The following is a 27,898-nucleotide window of genomic DNA, read 5'->3' on the forward strand; positions in this document are numbered from 1 at the left end:
GTCCTAATATCCTTTATCCTCTTTTCACAATATCATAGTGAATACACGACAATCAATTAGCTCTCTTTCATTTATGGAAGAAATTCCTATTAACATTAGAAATGTATCTAGACACTATTCTCTCTTCTCACTAAATTCACATCATAATTGTTTACATATACCAAGATCATTTATCTCTAGCTATGTCACTTTCTTTATGCCTAGTATATAAATTATATCAATAAAAATTGCTAGTTATTTCAATTGAACCTTATATATCCCATCTTCCTATGACTCCTCCACAAATATCTCCCCTCTTACTTTTAACATTACCTTACCAAACAATTGAAGGTAGGATAGAGGTGTTTCCTAATGGATTTATATTCTGAGTGACACCAAAGCACCTACTATAAATGGTTTAGGACATTTTTATAGTGGTAAATATTACATCTCTTTAGGTATTAAATTGTAAAATGTCTTCTATAATTAGTTTGTATAAATTTTTATTAAAGTAGAATTGGTGTTTTAGTGGATGAGGTAGATTTACCTAGTGGATTGAGAAAAATTGTTGCTTAGTATCTTGTAGAAATTTGGTGATAAGGGCATTTGTACCTTTAATAACTCCTAGAATTTGACACAGTGCAAGGCAAGAGAATCCCCAAAGGAGATGTCCTGGCCCCCAGCAAATAACCACGTAGCAGAAATAACACAACAAAGCAACAAAAATTCAAGGTTTGATACCAAATCATAACTCTTTATTCATAAATATAACTGATTACATACAATATGCCCATCTATAAGGCCTTCCAAGTTAGGGACAATCATAAACAACAATTACAAAATTAGTTCTTCAAGATCCAACTTACAAACTCAATCCTAGCTAGCCTAGATACACAACTGGATAAGAACACCAAGAAAAATCCACACTTGTACCCTCCAGTGCACCAAGAAATCCTTTGGTTCTCAAGCCACAACCCTAGCTCTTCAAAATTTGCATTTACACTTCATCTCTTTCTCAAACTAGAATGATCACTTCTCCTAAAGACTCCACAAAACCCCTTACTTATACCCAACTAAGCCCTAAGACAGCCCAACTCATTACAAATAAAATCAAATCTATTACATTAAATATAGGTCAAGCCAAAAGTCAGCTATAACACCAAATTAAATACCCATACATAAATTAAATGCCAAAAGTTGGATCATAGACAACTAGGCGTGAACAGAACTAAGAGCAATAGTGACACTTAGCATATATAGGAACACTCGACATCCACTAGAAAATTTGGCACCAACAGGTTCACTTGGCATCCACTAAGAGCTACAGTAACTCGATATCCACTAGGAGCTACAATAACTTGGCATCCATTAGGAGCTACAGTAACTCGACATTCATTAGAGCTATAGTAACTTAGAAAACACTAGGAGCTATATCAACTCAACATCCATTAGAGCTACAATAACTCAACATGCACTACAAGCTCAATAGCAATAGAAAATTGGAAACCACTAGCACTCGGCTCTAACATGTAGGATTTTAAGAAAGCCTAGGATGCTCTTGCATCAACACCTCAATGGCTAATAACATACCTTGACAATTAAAGTTGTGTTCTCTAAGACTATGTAATATGATGATAGTATTTTGGAGGTGGGTAAAAGTACAAACTTGTGTCACCTTTATAAAGAAACAAGATATCAGAATGTGATAGTGCACCATTAATGACAAAAGTAATAGTATTTGTATTTATAATTTGAAGATGATGTAAACTAATGAAATGTTTATAATTTGATCAATTTTATGCCTATACTTTTTATAAAAATATTTTTAGTACAGATTTATAAATTTTCTTTTATTTTGAAGTGCCTTTTAAATTGTAGAAATATAGGGTGTAGTTCTTGTCAAAAAAGCATATATAAATCATCATTTTTTATTTTTTATTCTAAATATCTTATAAATGACATGTATAGATAGGGAAGACAAAAAGAAATAATTATTTTGAATGTATATTTTCCTTGTTATAAGTACTCAAGTTTGACCTTATCAAAATGCAATAGTTTTTTCCTCTTGTCAAAACTTCCCTATCAAATCTACACCTTCTTGAAACATAATATATGTTCATGAAGAGGACTCTCTCCTCTAGAGATAAATATAATTATTTTATTTTATTTTGATATGATTTACTATTTTTTTTCCTTTTTTGAGGGAGCATCTTTTGAGATGTTGAAATATCGATGTATAATATTTTGAAATTATAACATATTATAACTAATCAAAACACTAAAAAAATTATATAATGATGATATTGAATTTGAGATCTATAAAAGGGTATTTTTAGTTTTTGAAAAAAATTGAGTTTTGATAAAGAAATGAGATTTGACCAAAATAGGTTTTGGTATCCTAAATAATGACAAATCTATCCTTTTACCTGGCCATTTTTTACTAATGTGAACCTATTTGCAACATTTCAAATGCCATAGAAAATAACATCCAATGCACTGACATATTTTGATGACTTTTAGTGGAATGCATGTATTTATTCAACCTAGTTAATTTGATTCTCTATTGATACAATATGCTTGACTATTGATAAGATTGAAGAGTGATATGATATCATATTTCTAAAGTTTTCAAAAGAGCAGTTTGCTTGACCATTATTAGTTCTTTAGTGAAGAATGCATATTTAATTTGAAAATTTATTGATTACTCTTATTGGAGTATCAATTTTCATAGAAATATATTTTAATTGGAGTTTCTTTTTCATATTATTCATTTTTTAAGTTAATGAGGTATTTGAGATGCATTATTTTCTATCATTACTCTAAACATTTTTGGCATTTCATTACCTATGTAATGTAATATGTTATTTTCTTTCCTTTTCTAGAAATGTTTTGATAAAATCAAAGAAGGGGTTAAAGTTAAATTTTTCAATACATATGATGGTCATGTTTCTAGTATTGGGATTATTCATTCCTTGTCTATTTTACATGGAGAAAATTTGAATGGAAATGGAGATGCCAATGTAAATATTATAGTGATCACAAGTATTATACTGATTGCTTATGAAAATAAAATAGGAGTTTTTTATCTCAAAGAGAAAGAGGGAACCTTCAAATGGTGGCCACTAAAGTATTTGGAGAAAATGACATAGTCGATCAATGTGTTATTTATTAGAAAATTCACTAGTACAAAAAGAACAATATATTACTAAATAAACTACTAAGAGTTGTAGATATGTGACTAATTTTGATCATGTGACTAATTGTAGTTTATTGCCAGACATTTATCTCCCGACCAAATTTATGACTAAACTATTTTAATCATTGATTAGGTCATTGATTTAGTCATTTATTATTGTTACTTGGTAGTTTATATGGTAGTTTATTTGGTAATTTTTGTAGTTTATTTGATAGTTTTTTGGGTAGTATATTTGGTAGTTGATTTGGTAGTTTATTTAATCATTAATTTAGTCATATTAGGGCACGATGGAATTGAACCACCATCCTCCTAGTTATAAAGAAGGTGCTCTTCAATTGAGCTAGTACCCTTTAAAGAATAATGCAAAAAATTGGCAAAGTTGTCTTCCAAACATTAGATCTACCATGATCATGGTCACTGTAACATGATATACTCTTCTCAAAGAACACAAATTTTAGTTATTATGAAAAATAAAAAATATAAATATTTATCAATAAAATTTAACAATTTTAAATTCATATGTTAAAGCATTTTAAAATTATATTTCATGTTAATTACACTTCTCTAAATTAGTGTAGTGGTAGACTCTTATAAAATATAATTTGGAGCACTTTGGCTACACACAAGTATTTTTCTTGTGCTAACTTCTCAGAAAAAGATACAAATGAATATGCAATTTATGTCAAGAAAATAGAAATCTCATTAAGAAATCTCATCAAACCAACTATTTTTTCTTCTCATAGTCTTTGCAATAATTGAGACTAGCTTGTGTGCATTATGAAAATAGAGTCACTTGCTATAATGACAAACCGTAATCACCATAATAATAGGAATGCCAAGAGCATGGAAAAGCCACATACAATGGATGTATAGAGGACACGTTGAACTGTGCCAATTCTAGCTAATTATTTTTTATTTTCTGGATTTTTATAATTCAGCTTGTAGGAAAAAATTGGCCTGTAAAATGTACACTTGCCAGAACTTCACATCTATTCTTCACCTATTCAATGCAAGGATAAAATGAGCATAGAACATCATTAGGTTTTAATACTTTTTTTATTGAGGTAAGAGCCAACCATGGTTGAGGAAGATCTAAAAAGACGACATCAACCTCACCATATAATTTACTTAGGAATCTAGTGCCTTGAATGTCACAAACTTCAACTGTTATGAGACTTCTCAAACCATTATTTTCAAAGTCCTCCCTAGGAATGCCAAGGAAATAAAAAAATAAGTTACAAAAAACACAAACAAAAAATAGAAGGTGGAAAAGGTGACTGCTACAAAAAAATACTAATGAAATTAAGGCGAGAAGAAAATATGCACATCGTTTTCCCTATTTTGAAGCCTCAATGTTTTTTGAGATCATTGCCCTCATAACATTTGTCTAAATTTTCTCAAAAATTTTACCTGGTCTTAGACCTCTTAATCAAGAAAAACAACTTGTTGATTTCAATGTGGAGGAAAAATAATAATTTAAAAATGGTAACCTAGCAGATTTGTAATGTGATGTGAGTTTCAAGGGACAAACTCCTAACACAATTATAATTCAATGACATGACACAACTACCAAGATAATCAATACAAAATTAGAGAACATTAGAGTAACAATTTGATAGAGACCAAATATGAATTATATAATCATCTCTAAATTATTTATTTTTTACATTGCTATATAAGAGAATGCAACCCAATTATCTTGATAAGAATAGGAATGATTTTTTTTTAAAAATAAATTAATTTTAAAAAACTCAAACATTTATGAGCAGATTTATCTATACAATACAATGCCTTACTTATTTTGAATCATGAGAAAAGATAACTAGTGTTATAGAAGAAACAAGTATAGTTACTAGTATTTAGTCTGTATGGTGTTTGACTATAAATTCTCTTACCACTCTCCAATTTATATAAGTTGTGAGTAAAGGGGGTTGTTATTATAATTTAAACACAAAATTTAGGGGTTGATAATATTGTAATTCTCAAAAATTTACTCTTCATATAAAAACAATTAACATTTGTTTTCAACTATGTTTCTTACCCATTAGAATAATAGTAAAAATTAAGGTAAATACTTACTCTTAAACTTTATTTATTTTTAAATTTTTGATTTCAAATGATTAATGATTAGAAATTTAGATCAATAAAATAGTGATAGTCAATTATATTAGATTAAATTAAAAAGGATAAAATAAATAGAGTATAACAAATGTTTTTATCATCATTTCTTTAAAAAATTATTATCTCAAATGATTTAAGATAAACTTTCTATCAATTTTGAAACAAAATAAAATAAAAAGACAAAATCATTCTAGAATATGGAAATAATTCTATTTTTTGATTAATTATATAAGATTGAATCAATCTTGTTTTTTTGTTTTAACTAAAAACATACTATATTATGGAAACAATTCTATTATCATTGCTAACTCTTTTATATAATAAGATTATCTAAATCTTATAGAAACATTATAATATAGAAACATCACTTTTAAATATGAATATAATTATTTTAATATATATTTAAAAAATTACATTTACTTAAACTAGTAAATTCATCTAAATTCTCTCCCAACCCAAATATTTTCCTTAGTTTTTTCTCCAGTTCATCATTATTTATACTACTAAGTTAGTCTTCTCATTCCTCTTCCTTTTCAAATTATAATATGTAATTTAAGAGTAAGTTCAGGTGATGCCAATGAAATTTCTATACTAATTGGAATGATGCACTGGATATAATTTTGGATTCTCAGGCTCCTAGCACACAACCTGATAAGACACTAGTCTGAACAAAAGTTTGAATAGTAGTACCTAGTACCAAGAACCAACATTCTTTTTCTTAAAATAGTATACTTCTTTTAGTTATGTGAAGGCTGAACTAGCAATTACAAAGCTTCTTATTTTGTTTAAATTAGATTTGCAAGTAAATGCTTTGATGGAGTGCTCAAATCATGATTATACTGGCAGCCTGGGACACGCAGGTACAATCTAATCTAATGGACAATTATTCATATGCAAAAGATATCAATCAAAGAGGTACAATGATACATCACTAAAAAAAAAATGAGGCATTGATTGTGAATGCAGCATGAGGAATCAACATCCAAACTATTAAAATTAGCCAAATCTATAACCAGTAAAATCATTGTCTTGAAATTTACTTTGAGAGTAGTATTTTCCAATGAAATATTCATTATAATACAGCACCTTTATTGTCAAAAGAATATATCAACGCTAATGGATGGAGACAATTTATTGTAGGATTAAAGGCCAATAAGAATATAGCACTTAATCAGACAAAGATCCCTGTATAAGAAGCTAGTTTTCACATTATTATTAGAGGATACTTTATATAGAGGATTTCTCAAATGGTAATGAACTATCCTTAAGGGAAAATAATGAGCTACTATAAGGAACATACATGTAATACTCAGTGTGAATCAAATACTACAGTTAGTGCTACTCTGCAAGGAAGAGTATCCATGTTTTTTTCTTAGAAAAGTTCTTGTTGTTACCATCATAGACCATGGGATGAATGAGTGCAATCAACTAGCTTTTTTTAATAGGAAAAAACAACCAATATTATACTCTTAGTGCTAAAAAACATGCATATGGGTTATAACTAAAGAATATTCTCTCCTACTTTACTATGGCAGATATTGAATACACTAGATTTGATGTATTATAAAATGATACCTAATCATGAGCATTTGCAAAAAAGGCATACCAGATCATTAGAACATCATGTCTTGTATTTCTAATAGGATGTAAGAGATTCATTACTACTAAGATATAAGATATTTCATTCAATGACCACTAAAAATATGCAAAAAATTTATAGTCTTATGGCTTTATCTAAACCAATGATAGAAACCAGTGACTATCACTATAAGTCTGCAATAGTTAAGCACAAGATCATGATTGAAACAATGAAACCATATTCAAAACAACAAACCCCTATAGTTAAATAAGAACATCTGTATCAAAAGGCTGAAAATCCTTTAGGCTAGCAGTTTAGTTTTTAATCACTCAAAACCCTAGATAAAGAGTTCATTAATAGAACTCAAGATTTGTACTAAAAACAACTTTCACTTCATAGAATGCTGACAGTCAAGCCACAAGGGTTTCATTAACAGCTAAGCCACAAGGGTATGGTGACTGCCATATATAGTTCAATGTACTTCCAAAGTATTTGTATAAAATAGGAATATGGTGACTACTATCATGCCAAATGTAGATGGCGCACACACAAATATCTGAAATCACTTTCATTATTATGGAAAGGATGAGACCTCATTGATTTATGCATTATAGAGGATTATGAAAAATCTCATTATGAATAAATGTGGAAACACTATTAAATGCAACTGATATAGTCTATTTGTTGTTGTAGGAAAAATAAACTGTATGGTTATGTTTGCCTTGTTATGATCTGTTGGTCCTAGAATGACATGCATTACCATTTTGATGTGAGATCTACTATCTATAGTATACACCAAGACATGTGGATGGGCTCATTGGATATTTAAGACACCAAGATGATTATTCTTTATGTAGGGATTTTATTCTAGAGTACATATCCTCAACATATTCATTGTTGTAAACTTTTATACCAAGTGTAGTTTTAGCCTAGTGCATTATACAGGTTTTCTTATATGAGCATACAAATGTAATTATATTCTAATGTGTACAAAAAAATTCTTGGTCCAAATAATTTCTACTAATCGTTCACATAATTATTTGTGCAAGGATATATTTGGGTGACAACTTTGAGTTATTTCATGTTGTTTGGCATAATCTAATAAAAAGTTGAGTTAAAGGTACTAACTCTTTATGATGGCATCGAATCATTTTCTTGAGAATGAAAATGTAATTAGACACTGAATTTTTGTGTCAAAAACATCTTAATAAAAGATAGCAAAATGAATAAATTAAAAACACCTATTCCTTTAAAGAAAATTCCAATGTATTATACACATAATCTCAGAGTATAGAAAATGGTCCTATATTACTGTTATTGGAAGGTGATACTGATTAATCAATATGGATAGTGATAGGTATAAAACATAATCAAAACTAAAATGGTATTAGGTTACAATAGTCATCCATGTATGTCTTATCTATAGTGTATACTTATTCTATAATATTTAGTAGCAATATAGAAAACTTCTCGTCAAGAATGTACAGAACAGACAACTCAACTAATTCCATGAAAACTTGACAATTGGGACATTATACTTTTTAGGTGTTTAAATTATTTAAGCATGCTAGCTATTAGATTTTAAGCCAACTTTATTTATTTCAATATCCCTACTACCACTTCCTCCTACCATACCTTTAAATGAAAGGACATTAGATGATAGAAGTTTGTCAAATTCTCCTAGACTTGTTTCTACTAAAAGTCTATACATAGCTTGACCTAAATAATAAATAAACATATTGTGAACCAAGGTTAGCAACTAGGTCAAGGAATCATCTTAGAAGATGTTTTATAAGTGCCTCTTCATCATCCCTTGAGACATTTTTAGGTAGGGGAGATCATATAGACTAGGAATGAATAGGTGTTAAGATTTGAATAAATTTTAAAACTTAGGAACAAAATTTTGTGGTTATCAACCAAATTGGCTTGTGCATATAATATATTTATAATGCACTCTGATCTAAAATGTTTGAAGGATTTATTGTAAGAAAAACTCAATTTGTTTCAAGTGATATCTAGAAGAATAAGATTAAGGCTAGAGTATTAGAGAAAATGGTACCAACAAGCTATTTTTAATTAAGCTTCATTATAGTGATGGGATCTATTTTGATGTTCCTATAGTGATTGTATTTTTTCACTGTACTCTCTCATAGATTTTTTCTAGATAATCATCATTGTATTAGACTCTTAAATCTACTAGGATAATGATTTTTTCTATGATAGTATGTCATACCTTCATTTCACAACTTTAAAAAGACTAGAAGTACTAGTGTTTATAGGAGTCTTTTCCTCAACCCTAGCCATAGATGAAAAAAGAGCTATAGTAGGATTTATAGGTTCGTTCCAAGAAAAATTATTTCTTATCTCTAATGAAGGCAGGGACCTCTAAATACATATGCTAAGTCATCACCAATTTTACCTATGTTCCGTTTCTTCACTTAATTATCCTTTCTAACATAATCCATAGTAGCAACCATGAATTTAGCACATTTTTATAATGTTCAGTCTAACTTTCTTAATGACTTTTTAGTTTTCAAAGAGGCAGTCATAAGTTAAGAAATTGAAGTCATAATATGTTTGAGATCCAGTAGAACAAGGTTGAACGAAATAGGGGCACTAGTGAGAGAAAAATATTGGACCATTGTGTGAATAGATCATCTAGAGAATATAAAATCCACTCTTCTCCCCTGGTAAATACAAAAAATTAGTTTTGTATCTATTTTCAAGTTTAATTTTCCATACCACAGTTCTGATCACGTTATCACCTTCATTTTGAGATCTATGGGTTTTGCTAGATATGAGAAAGATTCAAGATTTCTCAAATATTTAAAAACTATAACTAAATAAAAAATTAATATGGTAATTCATATACAATAAATTTTTAGCGATCGTCAATCAAGGAAACTTTTAGATATCTATTTATGTCATGAGGTTTTGTCTGAAAGGCATATTTCTTTTGTGGGTGTTGTTGCATGTAGACAATTTCTTAGGATTTCGGCCCTAGAAGACCTAAAACTCAATTAAGCATTGATCATAGAAGTTGAAAGACCTCAAATGAATTAATCAAAAACTAATCATGAAATTTTATAGATCTATAGCAGTAATGAGGGGTTGTTGAATAAGTGTCTCTTAATGGTTTTTTTAGGACAAATATTCATTACTTCAACTCTAGAAAACCTAAAACTCAATCAAATAGTGTTCATGGTAGTCTAAGGCATTACCTATCATTAGCTATTTTTGAATTGGTGTTTTCTTTCTGTGTATTGTCGAATATGAACAATATTCTAAATCTATATTCTAGAGACCTCAGCCAGACTACATTGAAGTATCAAAAATGGTGATTTAGAGCTTGTAATTTGTTGAGTGATTTTCATGAAAAAATCTTATGAACTAGGGCATATTAATCCTCAAATTTATTTGATATTTTAAAAGTTTGAAGCTTATACAATAACAATAAAGATAAAATTCATGCAAAAGATTGAGGATTATACCAGGATGCAGTCCTCGCTCATGCTTCAACTAAGGCATACATTTTTACAGGTAAGCAATTGTTCTAGCACACCCCACAAAGATGAATTTCACGTAAGCCTCAAATAATATTGGATCTTCGACAATGAAAAAGGATTTTTTTTGTAGAAGCCTGCACTTGTATTCACACTAGATGAATTATGGTACCTTCAATGGTTGTATTCTTCATATATGAAAATACTTTTTATTTATCAAAAGCTACAAAATATATATAGAAATTAGTATAATTAACATAAAATAAAATAAATGACAAAATGATGAGGTTTGAAATATTTTGTAGTTTCAATTTACTTTATTTTATTAGAAATTGTAACTTTCTAAAAGAATCTTTCAATAAGAAGTCATATTTTGAAATTGACTATACCATTTATAAGAATCCAAAAGATAATTAAAATATTAAAAAATTAATAAGGAACATAAAAAAAAGTTTCAATAAGAAGTTATAGCTTGAAAATAACTATATAAAATTATAAGAATCTAAAACATAATTGAAATAATTTTTTTGATAAGGAATATAGCAATGATGCAATAGGAACTATAGATTTAAAAATGTTGATGAAGATATATATGGAGAGAGATGTGGAGGTAAAGAGTGAGAGATGAACAAGAAAGGGAGGAAGAGTGTGAGAGAAGGATGAGATAAAAATAATTTAAATTTGAGAGATGTGTATTTGAAAGAAGTATGAAATTTTAGAGAAAGAAAGAGGTATTTGGTCAATAGTTTTAGTCACTAGAAATTATAGGTTAATTAGTGTTTGATTAGATCTCTTGTTATTTTATTGTAATTCTTTTACAATATGACTCATATTGTCTATATTATGTTTGTGTTCATTTTCTAAATATAAATCAATCATTCAATCACTTAAAATTTATAATTAAATTAGTGTCTTTTAAGTGTTTTGGTATTATATTGCATTTTTGTGTAGTATAAATGATGAAAATTGTAGTGACTAACATAGTTTTTGTCTTTATAAATATAAGCCTTGGAAAGCATATTGAATTTTTGTCTATATCTTATTATAAAGATATTATTTTGTCACAATCAAGGAGAAAGTAACATGTTTAGACAAATTCTACATATTTTATAATCTTAGAAAGATGAATATTAGGAAGAAGTTAATTTGGATCCATTACTAGTAGGATAATGTTATGAGAGAGATTGTGAGAGAGAGACCTTTAGAAATCTTATAAAATATCCTTCCATTATATTTTGATATATTTTGTAGATGATATAAAGCTTTTATTTTAGAAAAATGAAGGAGAAAGTGGGAAAAAATTTTGAACAAATTATGCATATTCAATTATCATGTTTCCTTATACATTTTAATTAATATTGATACATATCATTTAAGATATAAATGGATCATCTTTTGTAGGAAGATGAAATGTTCTATTATAAATAAATAACTCACCTAGATTTTTTAATGTATAAATACAATTTGAGGAATTCAAAGATAGATTTTGAGGAGTTCGAGTGTAGATTATGGTGATTTTAAGTACATTTATAGTTCAATATCAATTGAGAGGACATTCAAGTAAATTGATAATGATATATTGATATGAAAAAAATTCAATGATGAGCAAAAAAAGTTTCAGAAAACCTAAAGTATGTATTAATATGATAAAAAATCATCAATTATTCATTTTTCATTTGTTTGGGTGATTAATAATTAGTGACCAGTTGTTTAGTCATTAATTTGATCATTTACTTAGTCACTTATCTTTGGCTAACCTTACAATTTTACATGATGACCATATTGGTCATTTATTTAGTCACTTATACCTATAAATTGGAAAACATTTCTAGAATTTGATCACTTCTAGTCATGTGGCTAAATGTTTTAGTCTTGTGACTAAAAGCTTTGATCACATGGTCATTTATTTCCCAAAATTCTACTAGTGATTTTACTTATTTCTTTATATTGCAGTATCTTGGTTGCGTTGTTTAAATGTTTTAATTATCAAGGTGTATTTGAAAAAGTTGGAAAATCTTAGACAATTTTGAAACTTTTTATCATATTTACACGTGTACTCTTTAGACAATAATAAAATACTATTACTTATATATATCTACATTAATTTTTTTTTCCCAAGTTACCTTTTTTTATCATGTTATTGAATCAATATTTTGATTTTAGTGTCATTCATGTGTAATATTTTCATTTTCTTTAATTTTTTAGTTCAACTCTAATATCACATTTTTTCTATTTTAAAATATATGTTATTGAATAAACTATGCATTTCATAATTATATGGTGTACTAACTAATTAAAATGAACAAATAAATGACCAAATTAACTACCATATAAATGATTAGTCAACTACCAAATAAACTACCAATTTGACTACCAAATTAACCACAACAAATACTACCACAACAACTATAAATCAACTTCCAAATCAATTGCCAAATATACTACCAAATTAATTGCCAAATATATGATCAAATTAACTATCATAACAACTACCAAATCAACTACCAAATATACTATCAAATATACCACAAAATAAACCACCAAATAAAATAATATCAATGATCAAATGAATGAATAAATTAATGATTAAAATATTTTATTCATGAGATTCATTATGAGATTAATGACCAGTCATAAACTACCAATGGCCATGTGATCGAAATTGGTCATATATCTACTATTTTCAGTAGTTTATTTAGTCATATATTGTTATTTTTATACTAGTGTTGCATTTCTAGGCTTTCCATAGTGATAGCATGTTGGTTTCTTTGGCTTTTGATTGGTATTTACATTCCCTTTCTAAGCTTTCTTTAATGATTCACCATGTTTAGTAGTTGAGTGCTTGGTATAGCTAAGACCATATGTGCTTATCGGTTTCCTTTGTGCTCTGAGTTGTTCATCCAATATATTGATGCTTTCTTGTGATATGTTCATTATGTCCATCATATCTCTCTTAGACTTTAGTTCACCCTTCATTCTTTCATTCTCAATCCTTTACTCAACAATCTCTTCCTTTTTCCTAACAATTTCATGTTTTGTACTGATTCATTCTTCCGCTATATCAAAATGATTTTATGTTATCCTCGAGATCTCCTTATCTTTTGCATCCAACCTTGCAACTATTTGTCTCTTATCTTGTGCCATGATTTTATTGTCATCTTCATCTTTTCTCTTTTATTGTATTGCTTCACACATTCTTGTAGATTGCACTTCTTGGCCTCTAGTGATTTGACCTACTTGTTAAGAATGTGGGTTTACTCTAGCAGATCAGTGATGGAAGCATTAGATCCATTAGACATGTTTCCATTAGATATTTATTCTATAATTTTCTCTTGATAGGTTATATCATTTTTTTCCTAAGAAATTTACTTTGTCCTATTCAAGGACTACTTCAAATTGTTCTTTGATTTACTAATTTGACTCATGGGTATTTGTAGTTCCAATACATAATTTTCAATAGTCCTATCCAATATGTACTTCTCCATGACTTGGAGTCTTTCACTCTTAGGTAGTAAAACCTTGAACAAGAGAACACATCTCTAATATCAATTTTTGGAAATACAAGATAGATAGAATATTGAGAGGGGGGAGTAAATTAGTATCCTCTAAACTTTTCTTTATAGCCAAATAATCCATTAGTAGTATAGTAAGGGATTTCCTTATTAGGGATATAATGTTTGTCACTCTTGGTGACTTACTTGGTTAGGAGTATACAATGAGATTTGAAATGATGTACCTTTTATAAGAATTTAACAACACTCATAAAGAGCATTCTTGATTAAGAGATTTACATAAAATATTGTTAAGTCCACCTTTTTAAAGGATTTAGGAAACTACTATGGTGGTTAAACAATAGTGGCAATGACCTATAGTACCTACTTACTTTTCCTAATTAGATCATCTTTTCTCTATAGTTATCACTTTCTTGTGATAGATCTACAATTCATTACAACTCTGTCTATTTTCTCTCTGACCTCTAGTTGTGACCTTAATTCCTTCCTTACTACAATTATTCTTGACCAAAATTTTGACAAACAACAACATCAACAATGACCGCAACAACCTTTGAAACAATCTTAACTACTCTATCTATAGAACTCTTTTCCATTTTTCTTCTTGACCTAATTATGGTTTCAAAACCTTCTTGATTTGATCCTTGACTCTAATTAACAGTTTTGGAATCATCTTCCCTTTGCTTCATTTTCAACTTTATTTTCATTGGTTTATGCTTCCTTGGAATCATCAACAATCAATGCACATTCTTCAATAATATATTTACAAATATTTACCTTGATTCATGTAAACCACTTTCCTTTCTTGGTAGAATCAGGTAGCACTTTAAGGTAAAAGCACAAACCTGTGTCATCCTTTTGTAAAGAAAAAGGCTAACAAAAATATAACTATGCACCTTCAATGACATAAAACTGGTACTATTATTTAGAATTTGAAAATGAACTAATGAAATGTATAGAAATGGATGAAGTTTAGGATTATAATTTTTAATAATTATTTGGAATAAGAATTTATATGTTTTCCTAATTTTTATAGATAATTTTTTAGTTGCTGAAAAATGTTGAAAATTAGGGGTTTAGTTCCCACCACAAAACTATATGGAAATAAAATTATTTCCATTTGATTTCAGACTATTTTATAGATAACATAAATAGCTAGAACAATCAAAAATAAAAATTGACTTTACACTTATATTTTCTCTTTTATAATGATTCAAATTTCAACTCTCATGAAATCGATAGTTTTCATCTCCTACCACATTTTCAAAATGAATCTATTCTAACTAGAAGGAAAATTTATACATCTTAAAAGAGGACTCTCTCCTCTATAATGCCATATTATTTTTAATTTTTTTAATATGATTTAATATTTTTTTCTTTCTCAAAATTGACATATTTTTTAATGTTAAAATATGTCCTTATAGAATTTTTTAATTACAATATACCATATCTAATCAAAATGCTAAAAATTCTATATGAGAACATTCTTGATTTTGAGCTCTATTAAATGGTGTTTATATGTTACTAAAAAAAATGATAAAAAATAGTAAGAGTTATTGAAACATTTGTTTTCTAAAATAATTGTATTTCTTTAGTAATTGGATAAAAACTAGTATAAAATATGCATTTAATAGACATTTCCAATTGGACAAGTGTGAGATCATATTAACTTCATTAGAATGAAATTGTCTATATTATATGTTTGAGAAAAAATGATTTTTGGATAGAAATACAAAAATTCAATCATTCTAATAAGTCAGCCTGAAAGGTGACACAACTTTGTACTTTTACCCAAGAATCTTTTCCAAGTTAAATTCTAATATTAATCTTATGACACTCAGTAAATATATTGTTCTTTATTTCTGATACTCATGAATCATTCACTTGACATCCTCTATATAACTCGATAAACTCTATGCTAATGGTTCATTATATTCTTCTCTTGTTGGTCTGAATAGAGTTACTCGGTGTGGCTTGAAACATGACTAAGACTTGATAGATAAATTATTACTCAAGTTCCACAATTGTAATAGTCTTCTATTTCCTTCTTCATTTCTTAGGTAACTTAATGACTCGATTATTATGTTAATTTTGACACTAATAGGAAAAATGATTCAACAACAGGAATAGCCCTTATTGAAGACATTTTCTTTTTCTAATTTAGTCACAACTGTAATAGTCTTCCATTTCTTCCTTCATTTCTTAGGTAGCATAATGAATCAATTGTTATGTGAATTTTGACACTAATAGGAAAAATAATTCAACAATAGGAATAACCCTTATTGAAAGCAAAAACATTGTAAAAATAAAAAATGGAAAATTCAAAATAAAAATAATTTTGGCTGATGTAAGGTTTCCCTTACACCCAAGATGCTCTTGCATCAATGTATATTATGGTCGTATGTGAAAAGTAATTTTCTTGTTATTAATCTAAACTAATATTCTATTTTTTTAAAGCTTTTAGAGCTTCAGAAAATCTCAATGTCATTGATAGTATTTAATGGTTGAGTATTATAACTATTGCGTAATTATTCTATCATCTTATTGGGTCATGTTCTTTTAATAGTTTAGGCCAAAGTATAGTCGTACTAAGCTAATCATCATGTCTTCTCACTATAGTATTTCATTCTTTCCTCTATTTAAACACCACAAGGAAATTTTAAGTGGAATTCAAAGCTATCAATAATAACAATTATTGTATGTTAAATTAATTAAAATGGTAGGGGGAGTGCCCTAAAACTTGAAAAAAAGGGTCACTTCACAAAAAAGAGTAAAGAACCAAACTTTAGGCCATTGCAACCAAAAGTCAGCAAAGCCATCATAGAATTTAACCAAAAACCCTATGAAATGTTATATTGAATAAGTCTAGACCATCTATAGTACTATTCTTTTCTATACCAATATCTAGCATAAAATTTTAGTAGAACAAAAACTTCTTTTGCTTACCAGTAGAAAATGCATAGTTTGAGTTACAAATATCATAATGAATAAACAATAACATCATAGGTTATAAATATAATATTAATAATCCCAATAATATTATATGTGTAATAGAGTAACAAAAGAAGGGAAATCATTTAGGGTTCAAAATAGACTACTAGTCCTTATAGAGGTGACTAAGATCCTTCTTACAATATGTAGCATAAGCATGCTTAGGTCTCTCCTCCACATTCTCATAATGTTTCCTATCTTGGTTCTCTTTCTTATTTTTCTCTTACTCATGACTTCTCTAAATGAGATCTTCATCATAAAACTTTTAATCAACTTGCATAAAGAAAAAGTAGAAGCATTGAATTCCTCTTTATAAATAGCATTAGCAATAGAATTTTTAAGAGAATCCATTCTATTCTAGGGGCCCTTAATCTTAGTTATCATAGTATTATCTCTTTTTCACTTGATATTGTTAGATAAGGACTTGACTGTCATACAATGTTTCTCTTGAATAATAAGGAAGTATGGGATAAGGTTACCATCTACTAAACATTATCTAAATTGACAATGTCTCTTTAAGATTTATCTTCTTCAATATCATCTAAGTCCTCCTTTTTCTTACTATAGTCTTATACATCCAAGCTATTTATGTCTTTACTCTTCTTAGGGTAATAGTCCTAGTTAATTCCTTATTATTTCTCAACCTAGCAAATCTATGTTCCCTACAGTTGACACCATAACTTTTTGCTCCCAATTAGGTATGTAATATTTAGCCATCTTGAGAGTTAGTTTCCTCTTCTTTAATTCATTTTCGACATTAATAGAGTTAGTTTTAGCTCTAGGTTTGGTATTTATAATCTTAGTAGGGATGGGATTCTTAGCACAAGCTTTTTCTTTTAACAAGGGTGATGTCTAAGAGTTTTTTCTTCAAAAAAACCCTAAGCAGTGATTTATCCTTGTGCAAGCAATATAAAAACTATGAATTATTATATGATATTACAAAGCAATATATCAATTGAAAAGTAATGTTAGCATTGGTACATGTTAGCTACCACTATGATGGTGAATAATTGTGCTTTCTCAATTCATTATTCTCTAATTTTGACTTTTATAGTAGTGGTTTGAATTATAACTAGTGAATAAGTATAACTTAATATATGCGTGTAACAAAATTGGACCTCAATTAGAATTAGAATATTCAACACAAGAATCAAATATGCCTCTCCACATGGCACAATGGTCTTAAATCATTATATCCCCCTTATAATCATATCAAACTAATATACATTATTGAGGATAAATGCATGACTTACACAAGTTTACTGTTACAGAGACAAATCAGTATTAGTTAGTGACATTTTCATTTCATAAGACAAATAATAGTCATAAAAAAATGAATTTTATTTCTGATATTTGAATTTTCTTATTAAAGATTTTTAAATGAAGAAAATTGTGATATAAGAATTTTACTTTTTAACCTTTCCAAGATTTTCATTGTTCCATATGTTGCCTCTCTTATTATTCTCACAATTAGCATTTGAATCAATAATTTTTTAATTGTTACATTGTTTTCCAAATAATTTAAAATAATTTTGTGGTCTATAACATATTAGATTTCCATATCATTATAATATATAAAATCCATAAATATTCAGTTTTCCCTTACGTTGTTTTTATAATTTAGTTTCTCGATTCCCGAGTCTGAATATATTGTGCCAAATCAATATTATAAAAAATATTATTTCATCGAAAAATCCGCATAAACAGGATCTAATCTACGGAAATGAGTATACTAGTGCATATGCTACGTCATAGATGTTGCCGTGAAGTGGCCGAAGAATATGAACCGGCGAGCGAGACAAGCACCTAGACACAAGTTCATGATTGCCCCTTTCCATTTAACATTTCCGATTTCATCGTTCTCTGCGTCCTTTTCCATGATTCGGTGTTGTATAAGGAAACAATTTTGTCAATGTCGATAAAGCTTCAAAGTAAACTGCCACATGTGGGACTCAAAACCGGATCTTTCAGCTGGCCAGCACTCGTCGCCTCCTTCATCTCCCACACTATGAAATTAAAATATGGTCCCATCGAAAAAGCGTGGCGCAGAATAGCATTGAAATGGAATTCCATTCATTGAGTTTTATGTTGCTGTATGTAATTCTTCTTGAGATATCTTTCTCTCTGGATGGAGGCTGTGCTTTGGGAGTTAGTGGGTACACGAGGAATCGACTGCGCGGTAGTTTTCTGGAGAAGTTAAAGAGATCTCGAACAAGTAATTCTGACGCCTCTAATGTAAGTAGAGCTACTTCCTACGAGGAATACAACTACACCCAAGTTCTGGACCATTTCGGATACAAGCCAGAGAGCTATCAAACATTTCCCCAACGTTATTTCATTGACAAATCCAACTGGGGTGGCGCCCAAAACAATTCTCCCATATTTGTATGGTTGGGCGAGGAACAAGACATTACAAATGACGTGTATGGTAATTTGATGATAGACCAGGTTGCAAGCTTCAAACCTCTTGTCGTGTACATCGAGGTATTAATACACTCTCTCATCACATTTGACTGCATGTTGTTGTTGTATAAGAGAACAATTTGAATGAGTTCAGCTCATTGATAAGTACATTATTGGGGCTAATTGAGGCAAGGTATATATGTATGTAGCACCGTTATTACGGGACGTCCATGCCATTCGGAGGAGAAGAGGGAGCGTACGCAAATGCGAGCACAATGGGCTACTTCACATCCACGCAAGCCCTGGCTGATTATGCTACCGTTATTGTCGATTTGAAGAAGAAATTAAATGCTGAGAATTGTCCGATTGTAGTAGTTGGCGGATCCTATGGTGGAAGTAAGTGGGATTTCTATCACATATTCTGTATTGAAATTGAGTAGGATCTAATGATTGAAATGGTGTTGTCCCAGTGCTGGCTGCGTGGTTTCGGCTCAAGTATCCGCACATAACAATCGGGGCCCTCGCAGCATCTGCGCCGATCCTTTACCTCGACGGCATCGCTCCCACTTCTGGTTATGACAGTGTTGTCACCAAAGATTTCAGAGTGTGTCCATTCATCTCTTTCACCTTATAATCATCCTTAATTATTGCCATAATATTTATTTTTTGAAACTTATGACGCAGGACGCAAGCGAGATCTGTTACAGAAGAATTAATGAATCGTGGGACATGATGGACAAAATGGCGTCTAGCCCCCAAGGTTTGCTAAACCTAAGCAAACTGTTCAACACTTGTGAGTAAGTAACGACACCGTTTTCTTCACGCCTTGCAATAACTCTCGCGGTAATCAAAATCTTCTTACTGGGTATTCTTTTTTCAGGAATATTACAGATACAAGCGGTCTGTTCGATTTTCTTGCAAACAATTACGAGGGCGCGGCACAATACGATTTTGCAGAAGTTAAAATAGTAAGCACACTAATGAAACCTTCCCGCTATGCCACTTTTGTTGTTCATTAGCTTTAATTGTAACTGCGCTTTCTGTAGATCTGCGAAGCCATCAATAGCCAAGCCGGAGATGTGGACACGGTTACCAGAATAGCTAACGCACTAAATTCTTCAAACGAATGCCTGGATATGAGTCCATCTAATTATAGTGATCGGAGCTCAAAATCTGGATGGGAGTGGCAGGTTTTTTAGAATTCTATTATTACTATTATTATTATTATAATAAATGAAATGAAATTATGCTGCCTGTCTAAGAAATTTGTTGGTTTTCAGACATGCACTGAAATGGTGTTTCCGTGGGCCGATCCTGCTGGAAGCACAATGTTTCCTCCATACTCGTTTGATATCAACAACTATTCGAGGGATTGCTACCTCAAATACGGAGTCCTGCCACGCCAACACTGGGCTACAACTGAATTCGGTGGATACGTATGTAATTTTTTATTCCACTACTTAGCATGGTCAGAAAATCTCTTTTAGAACTTGCAATATAATTAACAAAAATAAAAAATTGGTTTGGAATTGATTATATTTAAGATAGCCTTGGTCGTGATTAATGCGCAGGACATCAACGGAGTGTTGAAAGATTTTGGGAGCAATATCATTTTCTCCAATGGGTTAAGAGATCCATGGAGTAGTGGAGGGTAAGCGATTCATCTTCTCAGATTTCAAGTCCACTAGTCGTTGTAATATATTTTTTAATTAGTTGCTGGTTTAGTTAATTGGTCATGTTGGGAATGAAATTTCAGTGTGCTGGCGAATATTTCTGAAAGCATAGTAGCTTTAATAACCGAAGAAGGTAAGTTTCTTCAGAATTCATTTTTCACTCCTCCACAAAGTCAAACAGAAAGAATATTCTTATCTTATATGAATTGAATGCCACGCAGGAACGCATTGTCAAGACATTGCTCAAAGTTCCAGTGACGATCCGGCCTGGTTGAAAGAGCAACGACAGAAAGAGATAATGATAGTCCAAAAATGGATTAATGATTATAACGCCTAATTTGAATGTTCATCATATTCCAAAATGGTTTAAACATCATACACTAAGTTTCATTCCTATGTTAAAAATGTCAATTAGTCAAAGTTTACTTATTCTTACAAGCTTAATTATTTCTTTATTAGTGTGTGATGTTTAACGATGGCCATTATCAGAAGTGGAGTTCAATATGGCACATTAAAAACTAATTTTTGAATATAATACAAAAAAAAAAAAAAAACCCAATGGTATTTTAAATTGTAGTTCTCTTGTAGTTATTAAAATAGAGAAATACAAATAGATTGATTAAAAGAATTTGTAGAGAGAGAAATCATATATTTCATATTTATTTTTCAATTTTACATTCTTTTAGTTTTATTGATCAATAAACTATCATTAAGGATATCATTGTAATGCTTTAAGGCTAAAGACAAGTGTGATTGCTAGTAGGTATTACTTTCTACCAACTAATAAACATAAATTGTGAAACTAAGTATTTCATGTGGAGCTTTCTCCCTGCTTCTTCCACAAATTTCCACCTAAATTCAATATATCAATAAACCATTTTTCACATGTTTTCTATGTTGTATCATTCTCTAGAGATTTCAAAAGCCCTCTATAAAGAGTCGTATGTATTCACCTTTACTGTCGGCAATTCAAATAAATTTGGTTTTTTGTGAGTAACACAAACATCTTTTATTTTATGTTTTAAATTTTCTTTCCCTCTAACCATAATATCATGGTTACACCAACCTTACTGTAGTTACACCAACCTTACTGTAGTTAACTATTAGTTTACATGCACTTCTATTAGTGATACAAAAATGAATTTTTTAGTGTCACAGAGAAAAATTATAACTATGGTTGAGAATGTGAGCAAGGAGATCAAGGGAGAGCATACTTTGAAGATTGTGAAAAGAATTTTCAGTCATTGAATTAGAACAATACAAATAGAAGGATGTACTAAAAATGATATAGGATTTTTTATTTGTCAAAGGAAGATTGAAGATTGGTAGAGATTAAAGGAGATCTATTCTATATAGTCCAAGAATAGTCCTTAGCAACCAAGGTAACTCATTTATATAAGGAAATTATTTTGTTCAAATGGGAAAAGTAAATAAGAAGGTAATGAAATAAAATGAGATTTTGATTTGTGAGAAAGATTGTTTGAGAGACAAATTAATAAAATTAGAGAAGTGTACTTCCAATTTATTAGAAGAATTTAGAAATTTTGGAATGGAGAAATACAGACATTTGTGTAAAATAGAAAGTCTTGAGAAATGATAGAAAAGATTAGAAAGGAAAATGACGAGTTGAAAGAAAAACTAATCTTGTTTGATGAAGTCAAGAAGGAGAATATTGCTTTGGATAAGAAAATAAAAGGTTTGGAAAAAGGAAAAAGAAAATTTTAAATCAAGCAACTTAGTTTGTATTTTCTCTTGCACTACAAAAGATTTCGGTTGTTCTCCTATTCTATTATGTAGAGATGAAGGTAAGGATGGAGTTTGTCATGATGACAACAAAAGTTGTTTTAAGAATAATATTAGTTTTTAGATTATGAAAAATTTGAGATTTAGAAAAAGCATATTTAAAAAACATGAGAAAGGCATGAAGGAGCCCATCTAGCCTATTTGGAGGCAAAAATTGAAAGGCCTTGGATTTGGTAAGAGAGGTAGATCCAATGTTACTAGTATGAAAATTTTAGAGAAATTTGTTGAAAGAGTGCATTGTTCTCATTGTCACGAGGAAGGGCATTCCAAAGATAAATGTTGGGATCTTCACGCTTGTCAAATTTGTAGGTTGAAGAGTCATAGTGAAAACATATGGTGAATACAAATTTTCATGGACAATCTATAGAAACTTATATGTAGGTTGATTATGGATAGATTGATGGATCCTATTGATAGAAAGTGACAAAGATGTTGAGAAGGTTGTACAAACTTCCAAGTTTGCATGTCAAAAGTGACAATGGTAGATCAAGGTGTCATAACCCTATAATAACATATGGCTAATGTAGATATAAATATTGTTTTAATCATTTATATATCTATTGACCATTTATAGTGACATAGTATGAATTCATAAAATCACTCAACATATCATATTGAGTTATTATCAATATTTAATGATAGAAAATACTTATAAATGATGATGATAATAATAATAATATATTATCTTTGATGAATATCCATATTTAAAATAATATTGACTAATATAATGATTACATTGAGTATAAATAATGGCATGCTTAGTAATAAAATAATCAATGAGTGACGGGTCGAGTAGTCTTGACCCACGACCATAGGATGGACATATAAATAAACGGGACGAAGACTTTCAAGGGGGGGGGGGATATTAAAATCAGTGCTCTTGCAACTAAGAAAACATCAGCAGACCAAAGACCAAAAACATACTAGATGTGAACCAAAAGCAAGGATATAAATGTGGAGGAAAAGTTGACAAGCAAAACTCATGCATTAGTGAAGTTATTAAGTAGGAAAAACGATAATTTCCACGTGTGTAGGAGTATCTAAGGTACTATCCCATTAGTAGACAAAACATAAAATTTAGAATATATCGGTCCAAGGTGACGTGGAAGAATGTGAGTGCACAAATATTTAAAACAAAGACGTGAGTGAAGGTTTATGCAAGCGAAAGGTAATATGCAGTGGAAGATGTGGAACCTGTCAAAGGCAAAGGTATATTTAGAAAGGAATGGTTATAAATATTATGAATGTTAATATCAATTTTATATATTATTTAATTTAATTATTTATATAAAATTTTATGTATATATATTAGGATCATTGATATATAGAGATGGTGTGCATGCTAAAAAATGGATATAATTTCTTATGGGAAATAATTGATCCAAACTATGTTTGGTGGAGGACATTTTGTGTGAATATTATTTCATTATCTAAGTACACTTGGTGGACAATGATTCAAGTATAACTTGGTGGAGGGCATTCATTATGATTGTCATGCAACGATCTAAGTATAACTTGGTGGAGAACATTCATTATGACTATTAATTATTTCTTACAAATGAGATATTAAGTTAATTTTTTTATAAACTTATTATTTCTTTGTAAGTTATTATTGTCCCAAACTAACCCTAATACTGAGGACATTACACAAGGTTCCAATGGCTGAGTGAAATAGTTGATGACTCCTTATTTTTATTGACAGATGGAAGTGTCAAATGTCTTCTCCATATTAGAGAAAGGAAGGGAAGATTGAGCCTTGTGATCTCTCGTAAAAGAGAGAAATTGATAATGGGATAGTTGACTTCTACTAGAAGTACAATGTGAGTCTATCAAACTCCAGTGATCTTGCTACATTTAACCATTAGTTTACATGCACTGCTAATAGTGATATAATAATGCATGGTTATGGGGATTTTTTGTACTTTAACCAAACAAACCTCTTATTCCACTAGAAAAAGCATACATTCACAAAGTTGTTCATTGATAGCTCAAATTATTGTTACAATAGTGAACTCTTGCATGCCCATTGTAGGATTCATAGACTTGAGGAGGAGTTTAGATTGGTAGAATAAATATATTATTTATATTTGATAACAATGATGTTGTGTCTTTGTGTGTATTGAAAGCCATGAATAAAAAATTCATGTTTTTGTGTGTTAAATATTGTGTTCTCTTTGAATTCTACAATGCTCTATTTTCCTCTACTATTTTCCCTGTGTTTTAGATTCTTCAGTATAATGTTGAGTCAGCTTGATCAATAAAGTATCTTTAAGGATATTATTCTAATGCATTAAGCTAAAGACAAGCATTATTTTTGGTACACATTAATTTCTACCAAGTAATAAATAGAATTTGTTAAACAAAGTATTTTATGTGGAAGTTTCTCGTGGCTTCTTCCATAGATTTCTACTTACCTCAATAAACCAATAAACCATTTTGACATGTTTTCTATCTTGTATCAATATCTAGAGATTTTACAACCCTCTATATAGAGCCATAAGTATTCAACTTTTCACCATTTGAACAATATTACAATTTCTCTATATTCACTCGTAATGTATGGAAAACCCAACTCCTCCTCCTTGCTTGAGGGTGTTCATAAATACTCTATTGCCTACCAATATCACATTAAGGCCAAAAAGCTTACCCTCTTCACCATCTTCTATGAATTGGATCCTACCTAGGACACCATACTTTTAGAAACCATATGAGTTCTTTTTCCCATTATATATTTTTTTCTAACATGCTTCTATGAACTACCCAATTATAGGTGAAATGCATCCATTGGTAAAACATAACTCAATACCTTATCTTTGTATCCTCCTATGGTAAACTCCACCCAAGTTTTTTCATTAACCAAAACATGTTGTCCCTTGTTAAAAAAAGTAACTCTATAGGGTTAGTATGTGGAATTATTTGAAATTTCAACTTGCTAACCCTCTCTTCTAAAATTATCGTATATGTATACCCTAAATCTAGAATAACTGCACATACTTCACCCATGATATTTTAATTTATCCTCAACAAAGGAGATTATTTGTCTTGACTCCTCTTCCACGTGTTCTTTTATCAAAAAAAATTCTCACATAAAGGTTATCTCCAATCTATGAATCAAAACTTAGCTTTAGTGACTTCACAGTTGAAGTGTCCTCTTTGATGTAATTCACTCTCTTATCCCCTCCCTAGGATGGAGAAGTATTCTCAAGGAATCTATAGGTAGGGTATCCAATTTTATGGAAATTGTAGCTTTTCATCATGGAGAAATAGGATCGTCTCCCTAATCCTCAAAACCTTCTTCTATTGCTACTATACCCCATGCTTTGTAGCTTCCTCCGCTACTAGAATCCTCACTTTTCACTTCCAACTTGGATTCCCCTTCAAATCTTTGGTCTATGTTTCTCCCTTCATAACTTCCTCCCTGACCTCTACCATCTCTCCTTCCACCTCTACCTCTTTTAATTTGGTCATGCATATTTTTTCTCCTCTCTTCTGTGTCAACTAATAGAAATTTTAGACTGTACTCAAACTTAGAAAACTAATATCTTCTTTAATGTTCCATCTCAACCCATTCAAGTATCTTTCAACCTTGATACTTTCATCCTCTCTCACATTAGACCTCGAACACAAAATTTGAAGCTCCTTAGTGTTTATACTAGCATCAAGATCTCTCTGCCTTAAAATTTGCCTCTTTTAGTGAAGGTAAGTCTCATAGTCATTAGGTATGTAAGTTTCTTTGATCTTGGAAATAATGCATTTCCAAATAGAAATTGGATTCTTTACCTCTTGTTTCCTTTCTATTTGTAAAAATTCTAACATGTCAAAGCATCCTCTCTTAATCTCTACTTGGGCAGCTTGACCCTTTTTGCTTCACATATGCCCTCACATTCAAAGTGGTTTGCATGCCCTCCATCCATTCCATTACTATGTGTGGTTCTATATTTCTGCTAAAGAGTGGTGTTAATTATAATTCTTTTCCTCCCATAGATTTTAAGGCTTTAATTAAGGGTTCTTCATGCAAGATTATATCAAGTTTATGGACTTCATCCTCATTTTCTAATACTTTTTCTTTCTCCTATATTTCATCACTATTTTATGTCTTGAGTCTTTACTTTTATTTCACCTGATTTAATGTCAAACTTCTCCAAATTATACCTATGCTACCTACTTTTGTCTTTATGGTCCTAGACTTGGAAAATTCTATATGTGTCACCATGGTTGTTTCTTTGATTGATTCTTCACTTGTCATGAAATAAGAACTTTCCCAAAGCTTTTAAGGTTGTGATACTAGCTTGATAGGGAGGCTCTAGCACAACTTCACAAATTCCTAGACTTGATTTCTTTAATGACTAATCTAGAGCTTTCCTCAAGACACAACCCTAATAGCTTAAGGGATTCAAACTCATGTCCTTTCCTCTTCAATAGAACTTCCTTTATATTGAAGGCTAATCAACTAATTCACAAGCTTGTTAGTGAAATATTTCTAACCAAAAAAAACACACTTCCAAATTCATCTTGAAGGATTCTAGGCCTTCAAAATGTACTAAGAAAATCATTAAACTCTCCTTTTTTGTTGACCTGCTAAAAAAAATTCTATCAATCTCAATCTTTGTCTCTTTTAGGTCTATTGGTCTTTTAGGTCTTAATTAGCCCTCAAAACTATATTTTTTGGTGTCTAATTAAAATTTATGACAAAGGACCCTATGATTAAATCTCCATGTAAGACACCCTTTTTGATGTACTCAAATATTCTTGAGGCGTAAAGTCTAAATCTATCCATACATGGTTAAACCCAAAGATAGGCCATTTTAATTGAAACTAGTATACAAGTGAATAGATAGCTTAAATCTTTCTCAAATTAATCCACCTAACAATGATCTTTCTCCTAAGGCTTTCCTTAGACATCCCTATCCTCCTTGAATCATTGGATTCAATTTTCCAATCTACTCCTACAAGATTTTATCCTTTATTAGTCCATTTTCCTAACCAAGCTATAAAAAATCTTTCCTAGGGTATTATTTTTAAAATTAAAAAAAAAATCATCTTATAATCTACAACCAAAGGAAACAGAATATACATTGCCCCTAATTGAAGACCTCCAATGGTCATGAAATCCCTATGATGCAATTTCAAGATAGTGT

The 27,898-nt window shown here is 30.1% G+C and overlaps 2 pseudogenes; one reads left to right on the top strand and one right to left on the bottom strand.

Annotated features, from left to right (window-relative positions):
• Positions 1-18,760, bottom strand: part of LOC149532847 (uncharacterized) — a 199,532-nt pseudogene extending 180,772 nt beyond the window's left edge.
• Positions 18,761-18,945: 185 nt separating this feature from the next.
• Positions 18,946-21,327, top strand: LOC149532848 (uncharacterized; annotated as a pseudogene).
• The last annotated feature ends 6,571 nt before the right edge of the window (positions 21,328-27,898 follow it).

The sequence above is a fragment of the Cupressus sempervirens genome, chromosome 10, assembly GCF_028749045.1.
Source record: "Cupressus sempervirens isolate cs-2001-9-10 chromosome 10, ASM2874904v1, whole genome shotgun sequence".
Taxonomy (NCBI): domain Eukaryota; kingdom Viridiplantae; phylum Streptophyta; class Pinopsida; order Cupressales; family Cupressaceae; genus Cupressus; species Cupressus sempervirens.